This window comes from Ictidomys tridecemlineatus, chromosome 5, assembly GCF_052094955.1.
Source record: "Ictidomys tridecemlineatus isolate mIctTri1 chromosome 5, mIctTri1.hap1, whole genome shotgun sequence".
NCBI lineage: Eukaryota > Metazoa > Chordata > Mammalia > Rodentia > Sciuridae > Ictidomys > Ictidomys tridecemlineatus.
The window spans coordinates 122,048,178-122,070,019 of record NC_135481.1 but is presented as its reverse complement, the minus strand read 5'-3'; the positions used below and the strand labels follow the sequence as shown (position 1 = coordinate 122,070,019).

The window sequence follows — 21,842 nt, the reverse complement described above, 5'->3', positions numbered from 1 at the left end:
AAGACTCACCAAGCTGCTTAGTGTTTCACTAAGTCACTGAGGCAGGCCTTGGATTTGTGATCCTCCTGCCTCAACCTCCAGAGCTGCTGGGATTACAACAGGCGTGCACCACCATGCCCAGCGATTACTGCTTACTCTTACAGTGGCTGCAGAATAGACACTTGGGAATGGACCGAGGCAGAATGAGGCATTTATTTATCCTGCCTTTCCCATCTGAACTATCCCAAATATTTAATGATGAATTGTTGACAATTCATTAAGGAGAAGGAAAAGACAAACAGCATATCACCATTCTGCAACCTCTGATGACTGCCCAGGCACAGCACTGGCCTCTATGCCACCAGCAGACCCATGTGCTAACCAGAGCACAGCCACCACCGCAGTGCCTGTTCTGAAAGGCCGAGCCACAGTGACCAAACCTCCAGATCCCCCACGGTTCACAGGAAGTACAGAGGTACATGTTCGTGTTCAGTGGAAATGGCCAGAGCCAGATAGGGAAAACTGAGCACCAGAAAAAAAGACCCTGGATTCCAACCATCAAAATGTAAGGAAACTTGCAGACAGAACTCTAATGATTTCAAGAGACTATCAGCTAACTATTTGGACTCTGCCTCAAACTCAAAAAAACTGAGACTTCTCAGGAAAATGGAATGGTACTGTAACAACAATATGAATACGGATAAAATCTAAATAGTTTTCTTGATACTTATCAATTTATCAAAAAGAGCTATGTATTAAATCTCACTTTGGATGTAAATATTTCAAACTCTTTTTATCTTCATTTTAATGTTCTAACACGTTAAAGTTTTTAATTTCAAGTGTAAAATGCCACTCAATCACATATTAGAGGTTAAACACAGGGTAGTTTGCTTTCTTTAAAATTCCTAAAGACAACTAAAGAGCAAACAGTTCCCAAATCAAAGGATACACTACTGGGAGAAGCAGGCCTGCAACCTTGGCTGCCAGCACTGCTCCCACAGTGGGCAACCCTCTAGGCAAGGGGAGAATTGGGGGCTCTCAGAGGATGGGCCTTTGAGGCAAAGAGCAGGCCACTACTCCTGGTTTTCAAACTTTAAATCTTTCCTGAGCCATTAGGGATCCTATCTGTTATTCTCAGAATTTAGTGCTACCTTTAAAAAATCGAAAAATAAAAGTAAGGAGATGGTTAAAAACCAAAACACCGTGCCATATATAAAGAAGACTCTTAAACACATCTGCTGGAAGGAAATTGCTAAAGCCCAAGATGAGTAAGTTCAGGGTGTTTTGCAATTAGGTTGTTTGTTTTACACAAAACAAAAAAGTAATAGCTAAAGAAATGCAAACACACTAAAAATGTCTAAAGCCATGCACGCTGTGGCATGCACCTATGGTCCCAGTACTTGGGAGACCGACAAAGGAGGATCCCTGCAGCCCAGGAGTTCAAGGCCAGCCTGGGCAACACAGAAAGATTCTGTCTTCCATTGCAAACAAAACCAAAAACAAACAAGAAGTCACATTTTCTAGTAGCATACCTGTGTGTCATATGTTGTAAGAAGATCTATCGAAGCTTGACCGAGGAGGAAGAAGCTTCAGCAAAGCAAGAAGTAAAGCAGTGTCAACCTTAGCTTCTTCCACAGAATGGAGTTTCGGCCCTCACCTAGGAATAAGAGCAACACTTGATCAACTCTCATCTGGAAAGCATCAAAGCTTCAAAAAAGGGCTGGGGTTGTGGTTCAGCGGTAGAGTGCTCGCCTCACACATGCCAGACCCTGGGTTAGATCCTCAGCACCACATACAAATAATAAATAAATAAACAAGCAAACTAATTAATTTTTTAAAAAGGCTTTAAAAAAAAAAAAAAAAACAGGCTTCTTATAGGTGCATGCCTGTGATCCCTACTACTCGAGAGGCCCAGGCAAGAGGATTGCAAGTTCTAGGCAGCCTGGGTAACTTAGTCAGATCCTGCCTCAAAATAAAAAAGACCGGGGGTAGCTCAGTAGTACAGCACTTGCCTAACATGCTAGTACTGCAAAATAAATAAATAAATAAACTAAAAAATATAATTTTAAAAACTTTACATTTCTATAGAATGTAAAGATAAACATTTTTAACACTATATGCATATATGGTATAGATTGCATTTCTCCCTAACATTCATGGGCTTTATTATTTTGTTAATAAATTTATTGGTACATTATAATTATTCATAATAGAGGAATTTGTTGTTATGTATTTATACATGCACCCAATATAATCTGGTCAGTTTCATTCCCCTTCTCTCCCCCTCATCCTTTCCCCTATTTCACTCACTCTGTGGATTTCCCACTTTTTTTGAGCAAAGTATACATTATAAAGTCTGCTTCTTTTTACTTTTAAATCACTTTTATCATCAAGGGCTACATACCCACAGGAAATACAGTTTCACTAGCTTACTACAGACCCCAGTCCAACTCCCATGCTGGCCAGGGAGATGGCCTCACTAAACTCCAGAAAGCTTGGGGCCTCTCTGGTCCCAAACCTTGCCCCATGCAAGAACAACTACCTTAACTCTCATGGTTATCACTGCCTCCCTTTTATTTTATTTATTTATATGTGGTGCTAAGGATCGAACCCAGGGCCTTGCGGTTGCGAGAAGAGCGCTTTACCGCTGAGCCATAACCCCAGCCCCTGCCTAGCCCCTGCCTCCCTTTTCTTTATAAATTTATCATTTGGCTAAGTGGCCCTAATATATATATTTATTTATTTATTAAATATTGATTTTTTAGTTGTAATTGGACACAATACCTTTGTTTTTATTTATTTATTTTTATGTGGTGCTGAGATTCGAACCCAGGCCCTTGCACATGCAAGGCAGTGCTCTACCACTGAGCCACAATCCCAGCTCCTAAACTCTTTATTTTTGCTTGCTTCTGTGTTTTACATAAATAGAATCATGGATGAAAGAGTATGTTGTTAGTCAACACTGTTGTGGTTAAGGAAAAAAAAAAAAAGAATGGTACAGGGGAAAAAAAATGCTGCTTTTGCAGCTATAGCTTATTTTCCTTACTTTGTAATACTCCATGTGTCCATATTCCATAACTTACTCACTTCTCTGATCCCTGGTATTTTCTGCTTTGGAGTGAATATAGACACTACTGAGATATTTCTGCATGGCTAGCCCAAGCTCATAGGTGTACATGCCTAAAAGAGCAACTGCTTGCCTACTGGGCAGGTGCATATTCAACTTTTGCTACAAACTATTTCCCAGAGCAGTTATAACAATTTGTATTGACAAGAGAAGGGTATGAGAGAATTTCTGTTGCTCAATTTTTCAACAAAACTAGTAAGGCTTTTTAATTCTTGCTAATTGAATAGTTGTGTAGTGGTAGCCTAAGAATTACCTTTTATGTAGAATTTTACAGTTGGTTATTTTGAATAAAGAACTTGGGAGGTCCTACATCTGACAATCGCTGCAGAGGAGATCTACATTTTCCAACCAGCATTTCACTTTTCCCATGGCTCCTTCACCCAATTTTTTTGCTAGGCATAACCCCTCCTCTGAACCCATCAGCTTCTAGAGTCAGGGCCTGTCCAGGCAGACTCACAGCTGCCCTGGCCAGAGCTGGTTCCCCCTCTGAATACACAACCCAGGTCAGAATCAGTGAAGTTTTCCTTTTTCATTCAGAGACTCACAATGACTCTCACTCTTTCCCAAAGAACCCAAACATGTGCACAAACAAGTCTGCAGCTGATGCTGCCCAGGCAAGAGTGTGAGGCAAGAGTCTGTGAGGCTTAGAGCATCTCGGGAGGGCATGGGGCTAGAGCCTGACCCAGGCAGAGCACGCCCCCCCAGCCCCCCACAGGCCTTCCATTCCACAGGGACATAACACCTGTGCTTTCAGGTAGCACTTACCTGGTGGTCAAAAACTGTTCAACCAGTTGAGGCCATAGGGCTGCACACATGCATGCATGCCCAATGTTCCTCCACTCACATCTTTGCAAATCTAAACAACACAGCTGATCTTAGTAAGTATATATTTCATGAAATGTGTCTATTTCATCTAAGTTTTCAAATTAATTGGCATGCTGCAACTTCTAATATCCTTATATTTTTATAGGTACTGAATCCACAGTGGCTTCTTTTTCTTTTCATTTCATGGATTGTCTTTTTTGCCACTTATCAGTTTCACCAGAGGTTTGTCAACTTTTACTAGGTGTTTCAAAGAACCAATTACCAATTTTTACCTTTGTCCATCTTTACTTTTTTTTTTTTTTTGGTGCAGTAGTGGCTGGGGGTGCTGGGGATGGAATTCAGGATCAAGCACATGCTAGGCAAGTCCTCCACCCTTGAGCTGTATCCCCAGCCCTGTACTAATCTTTCCTACTATAACTTTTCCATATGATTTATTCCACTCCTGTCTTTATTAGTTTCTTCCTTCTGTTTCCTTTGGGCTTCTCTCTCTCTCTCTCTTCGTCTCTCTCTGCTAATTATTATATTTATCTTAATTTTTGGCCTTTCAACTTTTTTAAAACTATAAATCTCCCTCTAAGAGCAGCTTTGATTACATTCTAAAAGTTCTGATATATAGTATTTTTAAAATAATTCTGTTGAAAATATTTTCTAACTCCTCGTTATATCATCTTCTTTGACCATGAGACATATAAAAGAATTTATTTTGAAACTCTACCATTTTGTTCCTGATTTATAGCTTCAATCTACAGAGGTCATATACTAAGATCTGAGAGACTTTTTTTTTTTTGAGAGAGAGAATTTTTTAATATTTATTTTTTAGTTTTCGGTGGACACAAAATCTTTATTTTATTTTTATGTGGTGCTGAGAATCAAACCCAGAGGCCCACACATGCCAGGCGAGCATGCTAATGCTTGAGCCACATCCCCAGCCCCTGTGGCTATCATTTGATGAGATGTTCTATGTGTGTATATGAGACCAAGGCTATTGATCCTATTTAAAACATCTGTGTTTAGAGATTTATTTTGTTCATCTGCTTGTCCTATCAATTACTGAGATGTGTTGAAATTTCCACTATAGTTATACTTTTCTTAGAAGATATGTCAATTTCTACTTTGCATAATTTGAAGTCATATTATCAGGCTACAAATTTGTAATTGCTATGATTTCCTTGTGAGTTGAAACTGTGGTAGAGTTTGTCTGCCAAAACCATTTCCTCTGCCTCCTGGGCACACTGCTGGATTCTGCTGCCAGCCTTCCTTGCAGTTCAGCTTGGTAATATGAACTGAGCTCCTTACCTCAAGGCCTGGCCAGACCACTCGAATGATGCTCCACACTCTCCCCCAAATGCAGAGGACCCTGCAGAGTATGCCAGGTCCTAGAGACAGTGGAGCCACAGGGCAAAGAAACCTGAGTCCCAGAATGATCTTATGGAAAGGAAGCTGACAGCCTGGGCTGCCTGCGCTGACTCTGCTATGCATGGCTCTGTTAGAACAGAGTTGCTCCCCCATGACACAAAATACCCCTGGTCTATAAGCTGATCTGCCCTGAAGTATGATTTGCTTGACAATGCTCAACCTTGCCTTGGTTAGAGACTGCACGTTTATTTTTCTTCACTATTTTACTGTCAACATTTCTGAAACTTTATGGTCTAGATGGACCTCTTGTACAGAGCATATCACTAGAATTGTGCAAACTACAATTTGACATCTTTTTTTTTTTTAAATCCAGAGTTTATTTTCATTTTACTTATTGTGGACACTTAAGGGGTGCAGTACAATGATTTTCTATTCCTTTTCTTTGAGAGAGAGAGAGAGAGAGAGAGAATTTTAATATTTATTTTTTAGTTTTTTTGGCGGACACAACATCGTTGTTTGTATGTGGTGCTGAGGATTGAACCCGAGCCGCACGCATGCCAGGTGAGCGCATTACTGCTTGAGCCACATCCCCAGCCCACAATTTGACATCTTTGTCTTTTAATTGGAACACTTATCCATTTACCTTGGAAGTAATCATTCACATATAGACTTAACACTTCCATAGTGCCAAGGTCTTTCTATTTGTCTTCTTTTGGATTATTTATCATCCCAGTTCCTGCTTTTCAGTTACCCAGACATTATATAGTTTGCTTCTAATCTTTTAGTTATTTAGAAATTAAAATGTGCAGCCATGTATAAAAGTCCAATATTAATACTCAATATTTTAGCTGGGCACAGTGACACATGCCTGTAACCCTAGTGATTCAGGAGGCTAAAGCAGGAGGATCAGGAATTTGAAGCCAGTCTCAGCAATTTAGCAAGACCTGCCTCCAAAGGAAAAAAAAAAAAAAAAGTAAAAAGCAGGGGGAAAAAATCCTACATCTTTATCCTTCTCTTGGATGACAAGGACCAAACCCATTAATTCTGTTTAGTATGTTCTATGTGTGTATATGACTTGCATGACCTGCATCCTACCGATGTGACCATGCACGGGTGTATTTAAAACCTGTGCGTCATTATTGTCACATGACATTCGTTTTGGTGACAGATGGAATTCTCTCCCCTTCAGTACATGGAAACCATCATTCCATGGTCTTTCTGGCATTCACTGCTACAGCTGTGAAGCCAGCTGACCATTTTGTAGGTGTTTTTTTTTTTTTCCCCTGTGAATATATTTAAGATTTTTCTCCTCTTTGGTTTTCTGCAGATTCACCATCACCTGTTTGTGTTTGGATTTCTTTTTATTTATACCAGTCATTTTGTGGGTGTCCTGAATCTGTAGTTTGGTATCTGTCTTTTCAAATATTGCTTCGGCACACCCTCCCTCCAGTTATAAACTTGTTAGGCTCCTGCTTTCTCGGTTTCCATCTCTGCGTATCACTATCACTGGCTTTCCTTTCTTTGTCTATCACTATCGCAAACTACACTGCTAGATTTTCCAGTGTTGAGCCAACCCGTCACTCCTGAGAGGACTCTCAATTGGTCATTACATAACATCTTCTTTATATGTTGCTGTGTGCGCTGGGTTTGCTAAACTCACCAAAGGCTTCTGTGAGCATTACAAATATTGCTTGGGGTTTGCCTTTATTATAACATCTTTTGTCTGGTCTTCCTATAGGGCTGGTCCTCAAAAAATAATTAGAAAAATTTCCTCCCCATCTATTTTCTGAAAAAGATTTTTGTCAGATTAGTATTCTTTTCTTCTTAAATATTTAGTACAATTTTCCAACAAAACCATTTGGACCTAAAATTTTCTGTGATATATTTTATTAACAAATTCAACTTCTTAAAAAATATAGAAACTTATAGGTTGTATATCTCTTCTTGAGTGAGCTTTGACAACTGTGTTCATTAAAGTTGTTAAGATTTTATCAACATGAAAGTATTCACAATATTCTCTCTCTCTCTTTGGCGGGCGGGCACGCGAGGTACTGGGATTGAACCTAGGATAAGCCACATCCCCAGCCCTTTTTATTTTTTGAGACAGGTCTCTGTAAGCTGCTCAGGGACTTGTTAATTTGCAGAGTTTGGCCTTGACCTTAGGATCCTCTTGCCTCCGCGTCCTGTGTCACGGGGATTACAGGTGTGTACCACCACAGCTGCTGGTTTTCTGTTCACTCTAGTTTTTTTTTTTAGTATTTATTTTTTAGTTGTAGTTGGACATAATACCTTTATTTTATTTTTTTATTTTCATGTGGTGCTAAAGATGGCCTTGCACGTGCTAGGTAAGCACTCTACCACTGAGCCACAACCCCAGTCCCCAACTCTAAGATTTTTAAGCTTCATAATTGACAGTTTTCAGGAACTATGGACATTTTCAGCCATTATTTCTTAAAATATTATCTCTATTCTCTCCTCCTCTCCCTCTGGGCATTAAGTTACCCTAATTTTGGGGGGGAGGGGGCAGCAGAGGGAGTACTGGTGATTGAACTCAGGGGCACTCAACCACCGAGCCACATCCCCAGCTCTTCTTTGTATTTTATTTAGAGGCAGGGTTTCACTGAGTTGCTAAGTGCTTTGCCATTGCTGAGGTTGGCTTTGAACTCTCGATCGTCCTGTCTCAGCCTCCCGAGCCGCTGGGATTACAGGTGTGCACCTGGATGGTTATCCTATCTTAGACTAACTGATTTTGTCCCACAGGTCAAAGCTCAATATTTCAGTCTTCTCTATGCTTTATTTTGGGTAGTTTCTATTGCTATGTCTTGATGTTCACTAATTTTTTCTTCTTTAGTACTAATCTGCTGTCCATCTCTCTATCGCATTTTTCCTTTCATATACTGCATTTTCACGTCTAGAAATTCTATTTTTCTACAGCTTTCATTTCATTCATCATTATGTTCATATTTTCCTCTACATTTTAAACATCTGCAACATAGTTATCTTGGTTCAATTCCATGCCTGGGAAGATTTTATTAGATGCTGAACACTGAATCTTACTTTTTTTTTTTTTAGTTGAAGATAGACACAAACCTTTATTTTATTTGTTTTTATTTTTATGTGGTGCCAGGGATTGAACCCAGTGCTTCACGCATGCTAGGCAAGTGCTCTACCACTGAACCACAATCCTGTCCCAATCTTACTGTTTTTGTTTTTGTTGTTGTTGTTTTGTGGAGCTGGGGTTGGAATCTGGGGCCTGCACATGTTAGGCAAAGGCTCTACTACTGAGCTCCAGCTGTACCTCCAGCTCTAGTGTCATGAGAATTTATTAGGGTACTCTGGGCACAAAGTGTTTTTGTTTTGCATTTTACAGTGTTAAGCACTGAACCCAGGCCTCCCGCACAGTGAGCATGCACTCTGCCACAGCACTTTTTGTACCTTTTATGTATAGCTTGGGCTTTGTTCTGGGAATGTAGATATGTCACTTGGATTCAGGACAAACTGTACTGACTCCAGACTATTAGTTTAGGGCTAATTCTGCCCTATTACTGAGGTCATACCCTATGAGCAATCTACTTAATGCCCTCAATGAAAAGTTATCCTGAACCCTCCCAAATTAAAATGAAGATAAATCTTAGAAGGATCTAACTGATTACCACCCCGGACACTGAATATTTTTAGTGCAAACTTTTGGGCAGTAGAGCACAATTATTCCCAGCCCTGTCTGATATTCTAGAGTTATTCAGTCTATTGCTTTCTGACAGTACTTTTCCTGATTTGAAGTGTGTTCTTTGTATATACATTGATACATTCCCAAACCTCAGGGAGTCCTGCAGACCTCTGGACTGTTCTGAGCAGCTTCCTCTTCTCCTTTACTTTGCGCCACGAATTCTAGCTGTCGTGGGTTCCCCAAACTCTGCTTGGTTTCATCAGGTCAGTGGACCTGCCCTGAAATGCCCTGAATTATCAGGTCACAACAACCTTCCCCTCAGCCAGGGTTGGCAAGCACCATCTGAGGGTCAGACCCAACCGGTACCACTGTTGTAACAAAGTTCTGCTGGACAGATCTACCCCGTCCACTTGCACACATGGTGTGAAAGGAACCACAGATGATGCAGAACAGCTGTGACAGAGACCCAAGGCCTACAGATCTAAAGCGCAAACCTTATGGCCCTGTGCAGACAAGTGTGCAGATTCCTACTCTGGGAAGAACCTGGAACACGACAGGCTCATTCACTGCTTCCTCTACTTCAGGGAACATGGCCCTGACCTGCCTGATGTTTAGGTCTGGAATCACTTGCTGTATATTATTCTGTCTGGTTTCCAAGTCACTCAAGATGAGAATCTGGTTGGAGATTAGGGTGTGACTTACCTCAGTAACAAAGTGTAAGAGAGTGTCAAAAATTCAGTAACAGAGACAAAATAAAAATTAATGAAAAACCCCAGGAGAAATAAAACACCGAAATTATATATAAAGATAGTACCAGAGGGGCTGGGGTTGTGGCTCAGTGGTAGAGTGCTCATCTAGCATGTGCGAAGCCCTGGGTTCGATCCTCAGCACAACATAAAAATAAATAAATAAAATAAAGGTATTGTGTCCAACTACAACTAAAAAATAAAAATATTAAAAAAATTTTTTGTTTTGTTTTGTTTTGAGTTGTAGATGAACACAGTATATTTATTTTTTATATGATAATGAGGATTAAACCAGTGCTTTAAAGTGCCAGGCCAGGCAAGCACTCTATCATGAGCCACAACCCCACCCCATCCTGTTTTTATTTAAAATTTGTTTTTGTTTTGTTTGTCATGGATCTTTGCATTAAGCTTGGCTGTTTTAAAATAGTGCATTAAAATATTGCTAATCTCAATTACCGAGATTTTGGTACTCCCTAAATTCTTCACTATTTGCTTCACGTTAGTCCTGGTGGGACACAAATCTGGCCTGTTATTCTGCAATCCTTAATGTATGTCAGATGGATGTAAATTAGTAAACAAAAGCACTCTGCAGATAGGAAAGTACTAAAAGGACAAAAATCCTGTAATTGTAAATAAAGATATGCAAAGACTGTGACAGAAGGGCAGCGTAGTCACCAAGCCCTTGGTGGTGCACGCACACTCCCAGCACCTGGTGGGCCAGCAAAAGCCTGCTGCAACAGCACTAGGTCAGCTCAGCGACGGTCAAAGCATGCGTCCGTCCCACCGCCAACACAGTCAGCAAACTTCCTCTAAGTTTTGCAGGACAGCCATCCTTCTGAAATCACCTGCTCATTTTCAATCCTATCTAATAAATGTGACAGGAAAGCACTTGGCAGACAAAAGCACGTTGTCATCTATCTGAGAATCAAAAAACTTTTACATAAAAGCCAATTTCTGTATATTCTCTACATCATTTATTTCATTTTCTAAGGCATGGTTGCAAGAAAATGTTTTTAAGGGACTGGGGCTGTACCTCAGTGGTAGAGCGCTTACTTAACAAGTGTGGGGCACTGGGTTCGATCCTCAGTACCACATAAAAATAAATAAGAAGTTCCCAAGGCAGAGCCGGTCCACCCGACGGCCCCATGCCACTGCAGCCCAGAGTTCCAGAGACAAAGCCACCCCACACCAACACGGAGAGCCACCCCGCACTGGGATTATTATTCACCAAAGCCTGGCTCCACGGCCTAACATCAGGAAACATATAGGCTTGAGGCTGCCACCACCAAGAAACTGGGATATCACCACTTCTATCAAGAGACAACAATGAGGACCTGGTAAGATGTCACCAGTCCCTGTGGCCTGGCTGCACCAGAGGTTTCTCTACTAGGGGTGCTAACAGTTATCTTGTTGCTAAGGTAACAGGGAGTCTTGCATGGGGTTGCCTCTCTCTTGTTTCTCCTACTAACAGCCAACTTCCTATGATTATCCCCTCACTAGTCATATAATATAATACATGGATATTCTCACACCCTACCTTATAAACATCTCAGCCAACCTTCCAGTCCCTCCTTCCATCATCAGAAACCGTAAACCATTACACAAACCTATTGATTATATGGTTGAAGATAATCAAACTCATCACTTCTGTTTATAGTGACAAAACTGTAAATGTAAAAATAGAAGCTAACTGATGTATGGCAGCACGTTGGGCACACTGAGTGCTATAATATTGATCTCTCCCTTAAAAGTGAGGTATTGGTAACCTGTAGGCACACTATAAGACAATAGGGCAGAAGCTGTAATACCTCGGATCTATACTGCAAGAGAGGAAGACACATAGACATCATGAAAAAACAAGAGAGGAGACTGCCCCAAACAAACCAAGACATTACAACAATAGATCCAAAAATAGTGAAGTAGGTGAAATGTCAGAGAAGGAGTTCAGAATATACATAAATAAAAAGATTGGGAATTTTTAAAATGACCTAAATGAACAGATACAGATAAAAATTGATCACTCCAACAAGAGTGATAAGAGAACAAATACAGGTTGCAAGAAATTATTTCAAGAAAGAAATACAGATACTGAAACAAACAAAACAAACAAATCAGAAATCCTTGAAATGAAAGAAATAATAAGCCAATTAAAAAAACTCAATAGATAGCATCACCAATAGACTAAATCACTTGGAAGACAGAACCTCAGACAATGAAGACAAAATATACAGTCTTGAAAATAAACTTGACCTCACAGTGAAGATGGTAAGAAATCACAAACAGAACATCCAAGAATCATGGAATACCATCAAAAGACCAAATTTAAGATTTATTGGGATAAAAGGTTCAGAGATTCAAACCAAAGGAATGCATAATCTCTTCAATGAAATAATATCAGAAAATTTCCCAGGCATGAAGAACAAATTGGAAAATCAAATACAAGAGACCTATAGGACACCAAAAGTACAAAATTACAACAGACCTACATCAAGACACATTATAATGAAAATGCTTAGCATACAGAATAAGGATAGAGTTTAAAAGGCCACAAGAGAGAAAAATCAGATTACCTATAAGGGAAGACCAATTCAAATCTCAGCAGATTTTTCAACCCAGACTCTCAAAGCTAGGAGATCCTAGAGATCTCAAAGCTCTAAAAGATCATGCCAACCACAAATCTTATATGCAGCAAAATTAAGCTTCAAATTTAGTGATGAAATAAAAACCTTCCATGATAAAAAAAAAAAGATAAAAGAATTTAGAGCAAGAAAACCTGCACTACAGAATATTCTTGGCAAAATATTCCATGAGGAGGAAATGAAAAACAATGATAATCTACAAAGGGAAGAACTACAATAAAAAAAAAATCCAACCAAAGGAGAAACCAAGTCAAGCTAAATACCAAAAAAAAAACAAAAAAACAAAAAAACAAAACAAAACAAACCCACCGGTAATTCAAATCATCTTAATAATAACCCTAAATGTTAATTGCTTAAATTCACCAATCAAAAGACACAGACTGGTAGACTGGATTAGGGAAAAAAAAAAAAGGACCTAACAATATGCTGCCTTCAAAAGACTCATCTCATAGGAAAAGACACCCACAGACTGAAGGTGAAAAGTTGGGATAAAATATACCAATTCACATGACCTATGTAAGCAAGCAGGGGTTTCCATCCTCATATCAAATAAAGTAGACATCAAGCCAAAGTTAATCAAAAGAGATAAAGATGGCCATTTCATACTGCTTAAGGGAACCATACATCAACAAGACATAACAGTTACAAAGAAACTATAGAACTCAATAATAACTTAGACTTAACTGACATACAGAGAGTATATCAACCATCACCGAGTGAATATACTTTCTTCTCAGCAGCACATGGTTCCTTCTCTAAAATAGACCATATTATGCCACAAAGCAACTCTTAGTAAATACAGAAAAGCAGAAATACTACTCTGCATTCTATCAGACCACATGGAATAAAATTAGAAATCAATGATAAAATTTAAAAAAAAAACAAACGCTACTCTAACACCTGGAGACTAAATAATATGTTATTGAATGAACAATGGGTTGCAAAAGATATCAAATTTAAAAATTCCTGGAAGTAAAGGAGAACACTGATACAACATATCAAAATCTCTGGGACACTATGAAGGCAGTGCTAAGAGGAGAGTTCATTGCATTGAGTTCATTCCTTCAAAGAAGAAAAAGTCAACAAATAAACAACCTAACATTACATCTCAAAGCCCTAGAAAGAGAATAACAAATCAATCCAAAAGCAGTAGGAGACAGGAAATAATTAAAATTAGAGCTGAAATCAATGAAACTGAAACAAAAGAAACTATTGAAAAAATTGACAAAATAAAAAGTTGGTTCTTTGAAAAATTAATATAATTGATAAACCATTAGCCATGCTAACGAAGAGAAGGAGAGAGAAAACTCAAATTACTAACATCTGTGAAGAAAAAGGAAATATTACAACGGACACTACAGAAATACAGAAGATAATTAGAAATTATTTTTGAAAATCTGTACTTCAATAAAACAGAAAATATCAAAGACATCAACAAATTTCTAGAGGCATATGATATGCCTAAACTAAATCAAGATGATATACACAATTTCAAGCAAGAAAATAGAGGATGCCATCAGAAGTCTACCAACCAAGAAAAGCCCAGAACCAGATGGATACACAAATGAGTTCTACAAGTCCTTTAAAGAACTAACACCATGGGGCTGGGGATGTGGCTCAAGCGGTAGCGCGCTCGCCTAGCATGCGTGCGGCCCGGGTTCGATCCTCAGCAGCACCACATACCAACAAAGATGTTGTGTCCGCCGAGAACTAAGAAAAATAAATAAATAAATAAATGTTAAAAAAAAAAAAAGAACTAACACCAAGCGGCTGGGGTTGTCGCTCAGTGGTAGAGCACACGCCTAGCATGTACAAGGACCTGGGTTTGATCTTCAGTACCACGTAAAAATCAGTAAATAAAATAAAGGTATTGTGTTCAACTACAACTAAAAAATAAACATTAAAAAAAACCAAGTATGGAACTTAATAAAAAAAACACCAATACTTCTCAAATTATTTCATGAAATAGGAAAAAAAGGGAACACTTCTAACACATTCTATGAGGCCAATATCACCCTGATTCCAAAACCAGACAAAGACACATCAAAGAAAGAAAACTTCAGTCCAATATCTTTAATGAATATAGAAACAAAAATTCTCAATAAAATTCTGGCAAATTGAATACAAAAGCATATCAAAAAGATAGTACATCACGATCAAGTAGGTTTCATCCCAGGAATGCAAGGTTGGTTCAACATACAGAAATCAATAAATGTAATTCATCACATCAACAGACTCAAAGATAAAAAACATATGATCATCTCAATAGATGCTGAGAAAGTATTTGATAAAATACAGCATCCCTTCATGTTCAAAATGCTTGAAAAACTATGGATAACAGGAACATACCTCAACATTGTAAAGGTTATCTATGCCAAGTCCCAGGCCAACATCATTCTAAATGGAGAAAAATTGAAATCACTCCCTCTGAAATCTGGAACGAGACAGGGATGCCCTCTGTCACCACTTCGATTTAACATAGTTCTTGAAACTCTAGCCAGAGCAATCAAACAGACAAAAGAAATTAAAGGGATATGGAAAGGAAAAGAAGAACTCAAATTATCACTATTTGCAGACAATATGATTCTATACCTAGAAGACCCAAACATTCCACCAAAAATCAACTAGAACTAATAAATGAATTCAGCAAAGTAGCTGGATATAAAATCAAAAGGCTTCTTCTCAGCAAACAAACAAACAAAAAACAATCAGTGGTGAATAGAGAGCCTATAGAATGGGAGCAAATCTTTACCACAAGCACATCAGATAGAGCACTAATCTCTAGGATATATAAAGCACTCAAAAACCTTAACACCAGAAAAACAAACAACCTGATCAATAAATGGGCCAAGGAACTGAACATAGACACTTCTCAGAAGAGGATATACAATCAATCAACAAACATATGAAAAAATGTTCAACATCTCTAGCAATTAGAGAAATGAAAATCAAAACTTCTCTAAGATTTCATCTCACTCCAGTCAGAATGGCAGCTATTAAGAACACAAACAACAATAGTGTTGGAAAGAATGTAGGGAAAAAGGCACACTCATACATTGCTGGTGGAACTGCAAATTGGTGCAACCAATCTGGAAAGCAGTATGGAGATTCCTTGGAAAACTGGGAATGGAACCACCATTTGACCCAGCTATCCCACGCCTCAGTTTATACCCAAAGGACTTAAAAACAGCACACTACAGGGACACAGCCATATCAATGTCTATAGCAGCACAATTCACAATAGCTAAATTATGGAACCAAACTAGACGCCCTTCAGTAGATGAATAGATAGGGAAACTTTGGTATATATACACAATGGAACATTACTCAGCATTAAAAGAGAATAAAATCATGGCATTTGCAGGTAAATGAATTAAGTTGGAGAATATAATGCTAAGTGAAGCAAGCCAATCCCCCCAAACCAAAAGCCAAATGTTTTCTTTGCTATGAGGACGCAGATGCATAATGGCAATTGAGTATGGGAGGAATGGAGGAACTTTAGATAGGGCAAAGGGGAGGGAGGGGGAAGGAAGGAGGCAAGGGGATAGGAATGTAAGTACATGTATAAGACTCAAATGGTGTGAAAATATTCTGTGTACAATCAGTGTCTTGAAAAATTGTGCTCTATGTGTATAATATGAAATGAATTGCATTCTGCCATCATGTATAACAAATCAGAATTTTAAAAAAATATATCAATCAATAAATAAGTAAAATAAAGGTATCATGTCCATCTACAGCCAAAAAAAATTTTAAAAGAAAATGTTTTAAAATGTATTAATAAAAATTTTCTTCATAATTAAAGATCTTATGGTATTAAATTTAGTGGGGAAATAAAGACTGAAATTTAGTTATACTTTGTGTGTGTACGTGTGTGTGTGTGGGGGGGGGGAATTGAACTCAGGGTGCTTAACCACTGGGCAACATCCCCAGCCAGCCCTTTCTATGTTTTGAGACAGGGTCTCACAAAGTTGTTCAGGGACTTGCTAAATTGCAGAAGCTGGCTTTGAACTTGGAATCCTCCTGCTTTAGCTCCCCCAAGTCGCTGGGATTATAGGCCTGCATTACCGTGACCAGCTTCAAGTTATAAATTTTATGACAAAACTGTCTAGAACTCATGGAAGTTAGTATAACCATCACATATCATTCCAAATCACAAAGCAGTTGGGCAAGGTGACACATGCCTGAAATACCAGCGGCTTGGGAGGCTGAAGCAGGAGGAGTGCAAGTCGGCGGCTAGCCTGGGCAACTTGATGAGACCCTGTCTCAAAATAAAAAATAAAAAAGGGTTGAAGATGCAGCTCAGGGGTAGAGCATCCCTGGGTTCAATCCCCAGTACCAAAAAAAAAAAAAAACAAAACCTCAAGGCATTGCACACTTCCCGTGAGCTTTGTTCTGCCTGCTCTGCTTGGCCTTTGGGTACGAGTCACACTAGATATTTTTAGTTAAAAAGGAGTAACGCTGAAATTTTAAGGTATTACTGTAGCACTTCTCTGAATTAATTTAATATTCCTCACACTTTATAAACCCTCTGGAGTAAACCTACTTCATACCCAAATAAGATACCCCCACTAATACATGTTTCTCTACATGGAACCCATCTGATCAGTTACTGTAACTTAGAGATGTACCAAAGAGTGAAAACTTCCCAAGCCATTCTGAAATTTTCATCTAATTGTCTTTCTAATAAATTATTCTGCACTGTTGGCTTTTGTTTGGTATAATTAAGATTCCCTGCAGTTTCCTAAGTAAATAGATTTGTTACACAGCATCTAATCTCTTAAGGTACCTCAAAACTGATCAATATTTTGAATAGAAAACATTTTGCCAATATTCTATACAAATAAAATGGCTAAATTGATAAATTTTGTTAGAAAAGCATGAAAATTAAATCCTTGAACACAGGTTAGACAGTGCTGTTGAGAACTTCAGTACTCAGGGAACCAGGCATATGGAGGGGCCAGGCGCAAAGGGGCCTAGTTCCCAGCGCGCACAACATGACCAGCTCCTCCTTCCTATGCATGGCCAGCAGCAAGCCCTGCTCAAGGCACCTGGCTCTGTCCCAGGCATCAATCAGGACGAAAGCACTCACCAAATGTTATCGAATGGTGCTGTCCTGTCCTCAGTCTGGCATTTGTGCAGAATAAACTAAAACTTAAAAGAGACCTGCTAAAAATTAAAACAGTGACAGCTCAGGATGGGTTGACTATAGTTTTTTTAAACTACCTCATTCTCCTCAATCTCTATACTTGAATGTGAAAAAATCCCCTTAAGTTTGCTATCCTTCAAAATACATTTGTTTCTTTGCCTGAAAAAAAAAAAAAAGGTTGAAAGAAGAGACAAGCAAGGAATTAACCACTGGAGGACACAAAAAGTCACACACTTGCCTGTGTGAGGCATTGGGTTCAATTCTCAGAACCGCATATAAATAAATAAAATAAAGGTCTATCAACAATAACAACAACAGAAAAAATATATTTATATATGTTATAATTTTTTTAAGTCATCTGTAAGTAGTTGTCACCTCCCAGGAGGATGCAGGAAGTAGAAGCAGTGTGGAGGAAGAATGCAGTCAGTCCCGGAGCAAGACTTCTTGGTAGATGTTGAAAACCCTGACGAGGCCTGCAGGCTTGACACAGACCACCTGCCCACACTGCAGGTAAGCTCCGTAACAGCATCCATTCATCCACCAGCAAGCCCTCAAGTGTCCTAGTGGGTGGCACTGAGAAGGAGCGGCCAAGATCACCATCCAGGACTGAGGACACCTGTACTGTGTCTGGGATGAAGACCACCATGAGAGGCATGCAGTGCACACAGCAGCAACGCCATGTCCCTGGGCACAGGAAAGACCTCTCAAGGAAGGGCACTTCACTATGAGCCAAAGGACAGGTGGACATCAACTATTTTCTATACTTCTTAGATTTAAAAATTGCAAACACATTTAAACGCAATAAGGAAAATCAAATGTTTAAAAAGCAGCTCAGTATGAGACATCAATTCAGCATCTGAGTTTATAGATTATGTAGGAAAAAATCCTAATATAATCCTAGGGAACAAAACCTTTACACTTCTGAGTGATCTATACAGGTGTAAGTGGGTGTGTGTGTATACAGGCATGATGAACATTAAATGGACTGGCAGGTTTGCTAAAAAATGTGTCTGTTAAAAAAAATCTTTCTCTGGCTGGGGATGTGGCTCCCAGAGTGCATGCCTAGCATGCATGAGGCAGTGGGGATCCTCAGCACCACATAAAAAATAAAAAATAAAGATACTGTATCCACCTAAAACTAAATAAATATTTTTTTAAAAAATCTTTCTTCTCATGCTTCCTTTCTTTTCTTCCTCTTTTTTCTTTTTTTTTTTTTTGTGGTGCTGGGGATTGAACCCAGGGCCTTATGCACTCTACCAGCTGAGCTATATCCCTAGTCCTTATGCTTCCTTTCCAAGCACAAAATTAATCTTCCAAACAAATGACTACCAGGCTTTAAATGACATTTCAAAATTATTTTTATTAAAGGTGATACAAAAACTGTTTTAAACAACTCATGTGTTAGAAACCTTGTTCTGTTAATATGATAAACAAAATTTTTAGATGACCAAATATGAAAGCAGGAAATCACTTGTTTGACAATATTTGAAGATGCAAGCCATAATGAGTCGTATCAGCCATGAAGGATCATAATGCCACTATCAGACCCTTTTGAAACCTAGGCAGAAGGAAAAGGGAGCAAGAACTGTGGGCTCTCCTGCGCAGCCCCAGCAGAGCAGTCAGCAGCTCCTGTGCCCTCCAAAGGGAGCTGTGTCCCCCTGGGTAGCTGCCACACCTGCCTTCCAGAGAGAAGGAGACCACCAAGGTGTGCAGCTTAGTCCACCTCTGAAAGAGGAAGTGGGAGAAACACTTGTCCTCTTTGGTTTCTTATATTTCACAAAATGCCTACAGTGGACATGTAGTAGATATAGAAAAAGTAGAAAAACCTGAAACATTATTGACTAACATTAAAAATTGTTGGGCTGGGGACATAGCTCAGGAGCAACTGGTGCATGAGTCCCTGGGCTCCAGCAAAAAAAAAAAAAAAAAAGAACTGTGAGCTCTGAGACAGGCGAGATGCCTGCATCCTGGGAAGGTGGAACCACCACTGGGATGGAAGGAAGCAGCCCACCAAAGTGCAGAAGGCAGCTGGGGCCAGGGTGAGGCTGGAGAGGAATACCACTAGGGCCTGGGCTCCAGCTGAGGTTCTAAGGTTCCATGGCCTATGTGCTTAGCAGTCGAGAACACCGAAGAGACGTTTTTCACAGCATGGCAAGCTTGAGCCCTGTTCTAACACCTTCTCTGAAAATGTTTCAACTCAATTCACAGACCCTGTTTCAACACTACAGCTGAAGTTACTCAGAAGTGTTGGAGCCTGCAGCTGGGCGCAGTTGTGAGGACAGCCTAGGCAACTTAGCAAAACCCCTGTCTCAAAAGAATAAAAGAAATGGAATTCAAAAAACAATATTCCAAAATCTGGAACCCTGGCATGCTGAGTATTTTGAACTGAAGGTCATCAGAGGGATCACAGAAGCAGCCCTAAGGTCTCACCACCTCCTGTCCTCCTGACTCTCCACTTCTTTCTCCCCTTGAAATGATTAATTGAAACCAGAATTCCTTTTCCCCAAAGCAGGTCACAGGAACTAGAAATATTACTTCTCTGACTCTGACCATAAAAGCCTCATTCTGGGGGGGAGTCCTGCCATGTGCTCTAGAGGCAGGAATGATGCACAGAAGCCAAGAAGCATCTGGGCAGACAGGCTCACTTGGGCTGTTAGGTCAGATCGCAGCCTTGTGTTCAATCTCATGTCTACACAGCTGTCCATGTGCATTAAACCCAAGGGCTAATCAGTTCCACACCTTTCCACACTAAAGAAACACTGTCCCACAGGTGAATAAAAGCTGCCAGGAAGATGCTAAAAGGATGCTTACCCCAATGGTAGATGTGAGGACCTTTACAAAGATCTCTAATTGATGAATTTGCCTGTTAAATGCCATTGTGTAACACACACAGGGCTTATCTAAATGGAAAATGCTATTTTTAATTGAATATCATCTCTTTGTTTAACAAGTCAAGATTCTGTGCTCCTTCGACTAATGTAATTTTTCTTCCTCTAAACCAAGAACAATTTTAATGAGATTATGCTACTGAATTCATTTTCAGTATATCACAGGCTTCTAATATCAGAACCTGTGCAATGGCAGAGACACAGAACTGGCCCCCAAATATTTACTCTACAGCCCTCTGCAGAAAGAATGTGACGACTGGACTAGGCCAGCAGCAGCCCCTTCCTCTTTGGGCCATGCCTTGCTTCTGCCTATGACATCACCTTCACATGCGCATGTGTGAGGGGGCAGACGGGAGTGCAAGCACATGTGATGCCCAGGGTAGCAAGTGTGGCTGCCTCAAGCACCTAATTGGGCCAATGCTCACATACAACCTTGCACTCCACCCCCATCCAAAAGGGAGGCTTGCCAGAGATGGACTTCCTGTCCACTGTGTAGCCTCTGTCCCCCTACACTCACGACCTGCCCCTCCATAAGAGCCCCGCTGGAGCTCACCTCTCCCTAGAGCCTCAACGTGAACTCCAACTCAGAGCAGAGGTTTCAGAAGGCCACGGCTAACACCAGCTCCAACCTTCAGGCTGTCAACCTCACTCTTCCCTTCAAACACTCGCCTGCTGGGCCTCACACACTGCACCACAGCTGCACCTGCTGCACAGAAATCTCACTTTTATCCATTTGTCAGCTGAGTAAATTAAGAGCCTATCATTTCAGGGTGATGAAAGGGCTCTATACTTAAATAGTAGTGATGTTGCACAACTGTGAATATGCTAAGGTCCACTATAATAGGGTAGAGTTTATGGCATGCAAATTATCTCAAAGAAATTAAAACAAACTTTTAAAATGTATGATTATCAAAAAGTACTAACTTCTTATACTTTATTAAAAAAAAAAAACAATCAAATACTGATGAACGAAAACACTAAGGACTGGGGCTGGGGTTGTAACTAAACAGTAGAGCACTTGTTTAGCACGTACGAGGCCCTGGGTTTGATCCTCAGCACCACATAAAAACAAATAAATAAAATAAAGGTATTGTGTCCAACTAAAAAATAAATATTTTCAAAAACAAAAGAGGCTGGGGTTATGGCTCAGTGGTACAGTGCTCACCTACCAAGCACTGGGTTCGATCCTCAGCACCACATAAAAATAAAGATATTGTGTCCACCTATAACTAAAAAATAAATATAAAAAAGGAAAACACTAAGGAGTTTAATAATGAGGCTACATAATAAATTTCCCAAAAACTTAAGCATGAATCACCATGTGTTGTTCACCCTGGTTTTGTGAGTCAGGGATCTGGACAGGGCACAGAGGGTGATGAGTCTGCTCCTCGGCATCCAAGGCCTTAGCTAAAGGAGAGAAAGCTAGACTCTCTCGCATGCCAAGTAGCTGCTGATTATGGGTCTCA

The 21,842-nt window shown here is 39.7% G+C and overlaps 1 protein-coding gene across 12 annotated transcripts in view; it reads right to left on the bottom strand.

Moving 5' to 3' along the window:
- The window catches only part of Traf3 (TNF receptor associated factor 3), a 111,606-nt gene that overhangs the window by 48,190 nt on the left and 41,574 nt on the right, over positions 1 to 21,842 (bottom strand). For 11 of the 12 annotated variants that reach the window (XM_078050946.1, XM_078050944.1, XM_078050945.1 and 8 more), the window contains one exon: positions 1,512 to 1,636. The exons of the other annotated variant lie outside the window; for it this stretch is intronic. The gene's annotated coding sequence lies outside the window, so the exon portion shown is untranslated. The remainder of the gene's footprint in view (positions 1 to 1,511; positions 1,637 to 21,842) is intronic. 12 annotated transcript variants of the gene reach the window in all.